Source organism: Etheostoma spectabile, chromosome 13, assembly GCF_008692095.1.
Source record: "Etheostoma spectabile isolate EspeVRDwgs_2016 chromosome 13, UIUC_Espe_1.0, whole genome shotgun sequence".
Lineage (NCBI taxonomy): Eukaryota > Metazoa > Chordata > Actinopteri > Perciformes > Percidae > Etheostoma > Etheostoma spectabile.
The window spans coordinates 6,075,125-6,084,588 of NC_045745.1; the positions used below are offsets into that span (position 1 = coordinate 6,075,125).

General features: G+C 40.4%; 1 long non-coding RNA gene across 1 annotated transcript in view; it reads left to right on the forward strand.

The window, feature by feature from the left end:
• LOC116700505 (uncharacterized) overlaps positions 1-9,464 on the forward strand; it is an 18,631-nt gene that overhangs the window by 8,430 nt on the left and 737 nt on the right. The window contains exon 2 of the long non-coding RNA XR_004334672.1: positions 6,244-6,246. This is a non-coding gene — a long non-coding RNA (uncharacterized LOC116700505). The remainder of the gene's footprint in view (positions 1-6,243; positions 6,247-9,464) is intronic.

A 9,464-nucleotide genomic window follows, 5' to 3' on the forward strand; every position in this document is an offset into this window, starting at 1 on the left:
CACACACACACACACACACACACACACACATACAAATGCTCCCAGCAGAGTGTTAAATCTAGTCCAAGCGCGGGGCTTGAATAAATCTGCATTCAATTAACGGATTAGCCACTGTTTAAACATTTCGTCCTCTCACGCCACTAATCTGCCGAGTGGGTGTCTGTGAATGGCACAATGCAGCGTTTCAATAAGTCTGTATTTGAAATGGTTGGAAGATGATTTAAGGGAAGCGTCCCATGTGTGTGTGAGAGGGGAAATAAAGATCTCCACCAGTAATACAATGAGGAGAAAAACAGGTGTGATGTTTTGGATATTCTGTCAGGGAAGGAAGGATACCCACATGTGTTAAACTTGCAGGGTGATACATCATTTTGGACGAGCTGACTCAGATGCAGCAGCAGTTGCTGTGAATGTCAGAATACTTACAGGTTATAAATAAGGATGTCAGAGTCCATTTGGATTGTTTTGTAATTGTTCCCTTATTACTTCTTCACTCTGACACATTTCCTTTACATCTCTCTGTGCTTCCACTCTCTTTCACATACACTCTTAATGCAATTTGAGGCCATGCATACACTGTTCCTGTTTCAACTCTTGGTGTGATGACGTTTTCGCAGAACAGTAGTTCACTATCATTAATACCTGTCCGGGGCTTATCTGTTTGGTCCTCCCATCCTATCCCCTGACCTCATCTTCTCAGAGGGCTATGGCTGCATCAAATCACCCTTTCTTCTGCCCCACATTCATCCACACTGTTCCCTCTTGCTTCCTATACATTGGTTATGACACTGAGCCATGACATCATCAATCCCTCTTTTCACTGAAACTTTGCCAAAGGCTTTGCAAAACAACTTGTTTTTTCATTCTCAGTAAATAAAATCGAGGGGTAAGATTGTTACTTTGTGTTGCTTTTTGGACTCAACTGGTTTGATGAAAGTGCTGCTTTGCAATTGTTTCATTAATTCATTGACATCTGTCAAAAATCTTTTAAGGTCAGTCCAGTACTTTGTTCATGAGTAAAATATCTCAACAGCTATTAGGCAGGTTGACGCATAGGTTTGCAGAGACAATCTCGGTTTCCAGAGGATGAATCCTGCTCACTTTGGTGATACCATTACTTTTTCTTGAGCACCACCATAAGGCTGACATTTGTGGCTTTGAGTTAAATGTCTGAGCATGTATTGGATGGATGGACTTTTACTTGTCATAGTAGGACTAGCACAGCTGAAGTTGATAAGTGTCCCAGTGAGCTATTTCAGTGAGTCAGCATGCACAATACCAGGGCCACTGTAAGTGGAATGCAGCCATCATTAACGGTTTGTTTACAGTAGCTGCTACACATCTCTTCCTGTGTATTAGGGTGTTGTTTAGTGAGGAAATATAAAAGCTCTTCGAACTGGCAACAGTTTGTAGAACTATTGTGTCATTCAGATAGACAAAAAACAGCATTTTTTATGAAACTGTGATGCTTACCTCTAACAACTACTGTGTGTGCGTGTGCGTGTGTGTGTTTAAAGGTGTAATGGAATTCTTCAATCACTATGCCAATATTGATGCTTTAGCCCTTCCTGACAACAGCATTTGTCACATCTCACATCTACACATCTCAGCATAGCCACACCGTGACACACAGCTACTGACCAGCTCTCGTGCACACCATTTCACAGGCTTCTTAAAAAAACATTGAAACATACAGGAAATGGATACACACACACACACAAACACAGACTATGCCCGTCCTCATTGAGGTGACAGATCTCTTGAGCTGTAGCCAACATCATGTACTTAGCGTGTCATACAGATGTCACAGCGATTCTGCTCAGCGTGCTAGAGAGCGCAGTCAAGTATGAATGGCAGAGCCTGCAATGAATTCCACCGTCTGCCACAGTCAGTGGACCGTCTCACGCCCCTACAACCCCCCCAATGAGTTACTGAGATAAGCGGCTTTCACAGGCCTTGTACACTACTTTGTGTGTGTGTGTGTGTGTGTGTGTGTGTGTGTGTGTGTGTGTGTGTGTGTGTGTGTGTGTAGAATCTCAGCTGGTAAGAGGCTATATCACACACCTGACCACATTGTTTATTTAATACAAACATGAAAAAGGGGGAAGATGATATTATGTCACGGTGGAAAGTGTACATGCTTAATTTGTCTGTGAGAGTCAATAACTGAGAGACAGGAAATAAGTAAAGCCAAGAAATGTTTTCCTCCACTCCAAGTTCCCTTGAACACTTAAATTCACCACGGAAATGAATCCGTACTCCGATGAACCTCTTAACTTATTCATGCTGCAGAGCTGTAGCGAGGCACTCTCTCATTTCCCTGGCATTTGTATGCCAACTTCTTTAAAAAAATATTTCAAATTCTGATAAATGATTGCCCTGACAGTGCCAGACAAATTATTCAGACAACCCAGTGCAAAAACAAAATGGTACCACAAAAATTGCTGGAAGTCATTGAAAGGGTAAAAAAGATATTTCTTGGTGTAAGTAGCAGGCTGAGTGTAGGAAACAAACACTTTCTCCCCCGCCATGGCTCTTTGCAGACAAGTACGGTGCAATGACACTGTAATAGGAGCTAATGAACCCTTCAACAAGGGAGCTAATGTGCTGCCTAGGTGTGGTGTAATATTGATGACAGATGTGCAGGTAGCCACAATAAAGCGTCAGACCACCCATCACATCCTGCTGCCCCTAGAGGGTGGAAAAGACCAATTAATTAGTGACTGTTAGTTCAATGGCAATTAGACTGCTTGTAAGCTGGTATCCACTCTACGCCACGCCACTTGTTTCTACTACTCAGTGTCTCTATCCAAACCTCCTGCAAGGACAATTATCTAAGCTGCACTTGAATGAAATGTAACAGTGAGCTGAAATTCAGGAACAGAAAGCAGAGAGAGAGAGAGAGAGAGAGAGAGAGAGAGAGAGAGAGAGAGGGAGATGTAATCCCAAAGGAAATGAGAGTGGATCTGTATTTAGGTGGAAAAAAGCAAAGAAAGCTATTTAGTCATGTCTTGGCAGCGCGACAGGGGAAACGATGCTGTGAAACTTTGCTGTAATATTTAGATACATCACAGAGAGATATCTGTGGCATAACATCATTAAATTCCACTGTTGTTGTCTTTTGGTGTAGGTTTAAAAAACCCATCCTGTGTTTATGTGAGAGATTAGGAACTAGCACAGTGTTGGCTTCCAAAAGCAGACAAAGAAGCAGCTCAAGCAGATGGTGTCTTTTGTCAACAGGAACCTTAAACCCAACCAGATCTGTGGGAATAAGGAACAGCAAGCATTGCAAATGTCAAGGAGCACATTTTGTTATTAGCTATTGAACTGACCCTAAATAAATGATTTACTGCTGGATATCCAAATCTGCTGGTAAGGTATCTACTGTGTATCGCATTATTATTATATTAGTTGAAATTAGTCTAAGATAGAGAGCTAGTTCATGCAAGTAAAAGAAATATCTGTAAGCATTTAGCCGATTTTCCCAAGAAAATACAGTTGTGTCTTAAAAAGAGTGAGGCTGTTTCTATCATCCATCCAATTTTCATTAAAAATGTCTCTTTCATTTAATGCACCAAAATAATAACAGCTAATGAAGTTGCATCATTGTTGCCTGAGGTGTCACTTGATGAGATTAGAAGCAGACCAGCAGGCTAACAGTGTAACCCTAAAGGTTCAATTACCGTGCTACCATTAGTGTATTTTCATGTGTAGATTCACAACCAAAACTGTGTCTATGCACACCAGAAATATCTCTACTATATTTTCATAGAATTCATGCATTGCCAAGGTTCTCCAACAACCCTAGAATAGCTGTTTATAGTTGCACCGTACCACAAATTTTATCACATGTACGTGACTACCTATAAATCTTTATCAGCTGTTACATCTCAATCACAATTACTAAACAACTGAAAGATGATCAATGATTTATTTATAGCGCTTATTAAAACAGACTTACAGCTATCTCTTACAAAACAATGATCTGAAGTATGCTTAAGGTGCACACATTCTTCTTTTATCAATACCAGAGAAAATAAATAGCGCTTATGTTACCTTTTTTTTCAAACTTACAATGCTAGACAAACACTTTGTATTCATACTCATATATTACGCATTCAAGACTGTCTGCAGAGAAATAAAGGGACAAAACAATATTGCTCACTGTATGCACCTGTCTCTACTCCCAAGGGCAGTGCAGCTGCGTTACAAGTTTCAATTTACAAGTTAGTAATACTGACACAAACCAACAAAAACAACTTGTTTGAGGTCTCTCCTCACTGTCCCTTACAATGGGGACATTGATGCAACTACATATTGAATGTTCCCATTCTTATGACATATGCCTCACTGATATAGTAGGTACTGAATAGTACCCATGCATATTGGCTCTCGGCTCCTCTGTTGATACAGATCACATCTTAGTGTCTGTGTCTGCACCACGAGCTATCGAGTGCTGCAGATGATCTGTGGCCGTCCTGTCTGTGATGACAGTCACAGATCTGTTAGATATTTCTCTCCTTTGGATGCAGGTTTCTCTTTGAGGCTCCATCAGCCCGGCCTCCTATCATGTGGTTGAGTCAGACCATGAAGGACCTTATTAATCCTCCACAGAGAGCTCCCAGGTGTTGTTTTCAACAAGAGGAGGTGAAACACTGACTGTTCCTAGTACAGAGGGGACAGCTGTGTCTCACAGGTGTCCAGATAGCAAAGCCATGGAAATGTAGAGTAATGACTACGGAAGTCCACACAGAGTGAAAGAATATACATTTGCTATACTTTGGTTTAAACAGTATTGCTCAGATAGGCCACATTGATTATTCATTCTAGATCAGAAGCAGAAAGAAGAATAGTCTTTATCCTAAAAGGCCTGCAGATACTGCAACACAGGCTGCACTATCTTGTTAAATATTTAGAGCTCTTTGAAAGTCTTCTAAACCGTATTTTGGGTGTTTAGTTCAGTTTAATCGAAGCCTGGAGCATTTACTGGCCTGTTGTAGTTTCTTTGGGCAGGTGTGAACACAGCAATCACACTCGGTTACAAACAAACTCTGCTACTCTTCAGTATGGTCTGTGTGGTGAGAACAGGATCAAATCTCCATCCGACCTTAAGTTTGATTGAAACGGCTCCTGTGTGCTGTGCAATCTGCAAAGCGGCAGGGCATGAAACGGTAGCAGCTTGCAGGAATATACTGCCATCAAGATCGCCGTCCCACGCATCTCCTCTAATTTGGAGCCAGACGCTAATACTGTCGCTTGCAAAACAATGTCTGGAAAATGATTGAAATGAAATGAGCTGGTTTGACAATGGCGATGCGAGAAATTACTTTCTTACTCCCGCCCCAGACACATGTGACTAATAAGCAAAGTAAACATTCTTTTGTGGTTTGGAGTGATGCATTTTGGTTTGTTTGGCTTTTCCCCTGTGTGAAACCAAACTGAATCAGGGGGAAACGCTTAATGTTTACAACCTCACAAACTAAAGGTGTAAAAACACACTTAGACATGTGTGTGTCAAGTTAGCATGCTAACATGCTCAAAGTGACAATGCTAACAAGCTGTTGTTCACCATTTTAGTTTGGAGTTTTAGCAAGCGTTTGCTAATTAGCGTTAAACACAAAGTAAAGCAGAGGCTGATCAGCATGCCTTTGGTTTTTGCAGACACATAGTCATAAATCAAAGTAGTGGACCAATTAAGACCTGATGATGATAAAAAGTCAGGGGTCCCCAACATCAGTAGGATGCATTGTCTTGGAACCATAAATGTCTTTACAAAGTTTCATGGCAAACTATTGAATAATTGTTTAAAGTATTTTAAGACAGACAGAGCCCTCCCTAGAGCCATGCCTCTAGTGGGGCAAAACATGAGAGAGAAAAGGGTGATAATGTTCTATGTGGAATTGCTGTTTATATATTTAATGCTCCCTCTGTAGACAAAACTGTAAGTTGACTTCATAATGTCTCACTGAGTGAAGCAATAAAGCTTCTGATATCTGTAGATACATGGGAATCTTCCCAGAGACAGGTGTGTGACTGAGAGGAATCTTCAGAGATAATTGTTTTTAATTGGTCAGCTAAGATGTTCACCTTCTTTTTTTATTGCCATCAGTTGAATTCTGACACAGCAATTTTGAATTCATAGCAAAACAATGCATGATCGAGGATATTGGTTGAAACTTGGATTGTAAAACGCAGGAAGAAAAACTGAAAGTGGAAAAGACCTGGAGAAAAAGATATTGATAGCTTGTATATAAGCTCAGCTTCAGTTCTGCTATTCCAAACAGAATTAGTTTGTGTGTGCCATAAAGAAAACTATCAGAAAAGAAACCATTCTGTAGTGATGGCATATCTACACCACATGTGCAGTTGGTTTATTAGGTCTATTGTGATCAGTTGCTATATTAAAAGCAGCGGAGTGTAATTAGTATAAAAATACCCATATGAATGAATATATAATGGTCTTATGTTTAGTGTTGAGAGCACATGTGGTTTGCATGCAAGTAACGACAAGATAGTCTTCATCCTGCAGACCCACTTGGCAGCATGTCCCTTAATATTTTCACTTTCATTTTCACCACACTTTCATATGGTTTCATATCTTTTTAAACTATGAATGTGTGTGTGTGTGTGTGTTTGTGTTTGTGTGTGTGTGTGTGTGTGTGTGTGCGCTGTGTTTGAGTGCCATCTTAATGTATCTGGGCCGACCACCTGTCTGAGCAGCTGACAGGGCCGTTTTCTAATCTGACAGGTAATCTGCCCAGCAGACACAGTGACAAACGACTCCCAGTGACACCCCCCACCCCCCCTGCTCTCAGACTGAATGAGTCACATGGCCAAATGAGCCCTCAGGTACGTCAAAACTAGCAGACACTTGATGGTGTAACTAGGAACCATGTGAGCCCTGTGCAGCCTCTGAAGGCCTAATACTGTGTAGATAAACACCCCTCCTGAGAATAGCCTTATTAATGGAAGCAGGTAGATCCAATAAGATTAAATGCAGTATGTCATTTATATTGCTCAGGTCTCTAAGAGAGAGGGAGAGGACAGAAGGAAAGAAAATATTCTCCGGGGACATTAGATATTTACATACAATACTTTTGTGATCAGCTGAACAGGAGTCTGTTTCACTTGGGAGTTTATCCCAGTGTTCTCTTTAAATCCATCTTAATGAGTTTGCTTCAGCCAGCTGTACAAGCTTCACTTTATTGTGAAACAAGGATCTATCTCAGCTGTGTGACTGATTACCGAGACTTTTGAAAACAAACAGCACATGAGAACCTGTGTACAGCGTTGCTGGCACTCCTGGGGGAGAAGTGAAGCTATCGCATGAAAAGCAAATGGAACAAGGAAGCTAGTGTTTCTAAATTTACCATGCATAGGTAAATTGACCAAAGGGCAAGCACCATCACAAGTTCATCCTCCCAAATATAAAATGGCTCAGCAACAGAAAAAAAACGGTGCAATTTTTAGTAAAGAATTGCTTGAGGTAGTATTTTAAAGAAACTGCTAAATGTTGTGTTTTTTTTGCAACACCTATTAGGTTGAGCTAACAAGCTTAAGCTTGACTAATGCCTATCTAGGTTGGGCTTTTTCTGGTATGTGGACCACTACAATACAATACCAAGACTAGATCGACTAGTTCACGTGAAAGACCCACCCCTAAACTGACACAAATTAGACCACCAACCCTGTCGGCCACTAATCTAATAGGATTTCTGCTTTTAGATGTTTTGGTTACATAAAGTGCATAAAACCCATGACCAAAATAGTCATACATTCTGTGATTGTGTTAGGTATGGATGGAATTATAGTGAAATGAAATTATTCCCCTTTTTGTTGGGGACCCCCCTTTGGAAACCACTGGTTTAGTTAACAGTCTGCAGTCTGAAAACACAATAAGCATGAGAAGCAAACCATATGCTGCTGAATTGAGTGTGTGATTGCCTCAGTGCAAGGCAAACTGTCTGTGAAATGGGCATCGACTTGAAACGCAGAGTACATGTTGTGGACATGATTAATACTGTGAACATTACATTCCTCCGCCACAAAAACATAAATTACCATGGACACACCATTTTCATGGTTCTTGCACACCATTTGCAAAGGTCAGGTAAACTTTTCACATTTATCACATGCTTTACCTTTTCAAACAGCTAACATATGGCAACTAGAGGGATTTTGGTTTACTGTAGGTGTCCTAGAAGGTAGCAGTTCCTAATATACATTTTTAACCTTTTCTGATTTTACGGTTTTCTATGTTCACTCTTTCTGTTGTATGATATGTGTTTTTACTCTTGGTTTCTGATGTTAAGCGCTATGGATACCTGCTGGTTGCTGTAAAGTGCTATATAAATACATTTGGATTGATTGATTGATACAGTATATGTGGGAAGTGGCGTGTGCATGTTTTTTGAACGTACGTATGGTTTAGACATCTGACCCGTGCTGCACCTTGACCTGCATTTTAGCAAACATCTAACCAGTTTTACCATGGAACGTGAAGGACTGCCACTGCAGCCGGCCCGGAAGAAAATGAGATGCTGTCTTCCACGGCAGCCTGTCAAACATCCGCCGCTATGTAGCGCCACTAATTAGATCTGTTCCATCAGCTGGTCTTGTTACTGATATAGATGTCATGGCCACTGGACAGAATGCGTTGTTTTTATTATGTGTACATATACTGAATATAACAATATTGTATCTTAACAGAAGTAGAGAACGAGTGTTGGCTTTTAAATTGTGTTTATACAATATTTCTCCATCCAGAAGACAGAGTCACAGTGTGGATTGCTGTGGTTAGTTTACCTAATTATAAACAGTCCAGCTTCAAATTACATGGGCTTATTATTGTACAACAAGCTTATTATTCAAAATAAAGATTTTAGTGAATAATTTCTTACATAGGTAAAACAATTTAAAGCTTTTTTGCATATATCAGTTGCCAGCCCGAAGTAACAAAGAGAGCACAGCAAAAATAAACTAGTTTAAGGTCCCATGACAGGGTGCTCTTTGGATGCTTTTATAGAGACCTTAGTGGTCCCCTAATACTGTATCTGAAGTCTCTTTTATATAGACCTTAGTGGTCCCCTAATACTGTATCTGAAGTCTCTTTTATATAGACCTTAGTGGGCCCCTAATACTGTATCTGAAGTCTTTTATTATGACCTTAGTGGTCCCCTAATACTGTATCTGAAGTCTCTTTTATATAGACCTTAGTGGTCCCTAATACTGTATCTGAAGTCTTTTTATATAGACCTTAGTGGTCCCCTAATACTGTATCTGGTCTCTTTTATATAGACCTTAGTGGTCCCTAATACTCTATCTGAAGTCTCTTTTATATAGACCATAGTGGTCCCCTAATACTCTATCTGAAGTCTCTTTTATATAGACCTTAGTGGTCCCTAATACTGTATATGGAGGCTCTTTACCAGAATTCAGCCTTGGTCCAGAATTCCAGCCACTAG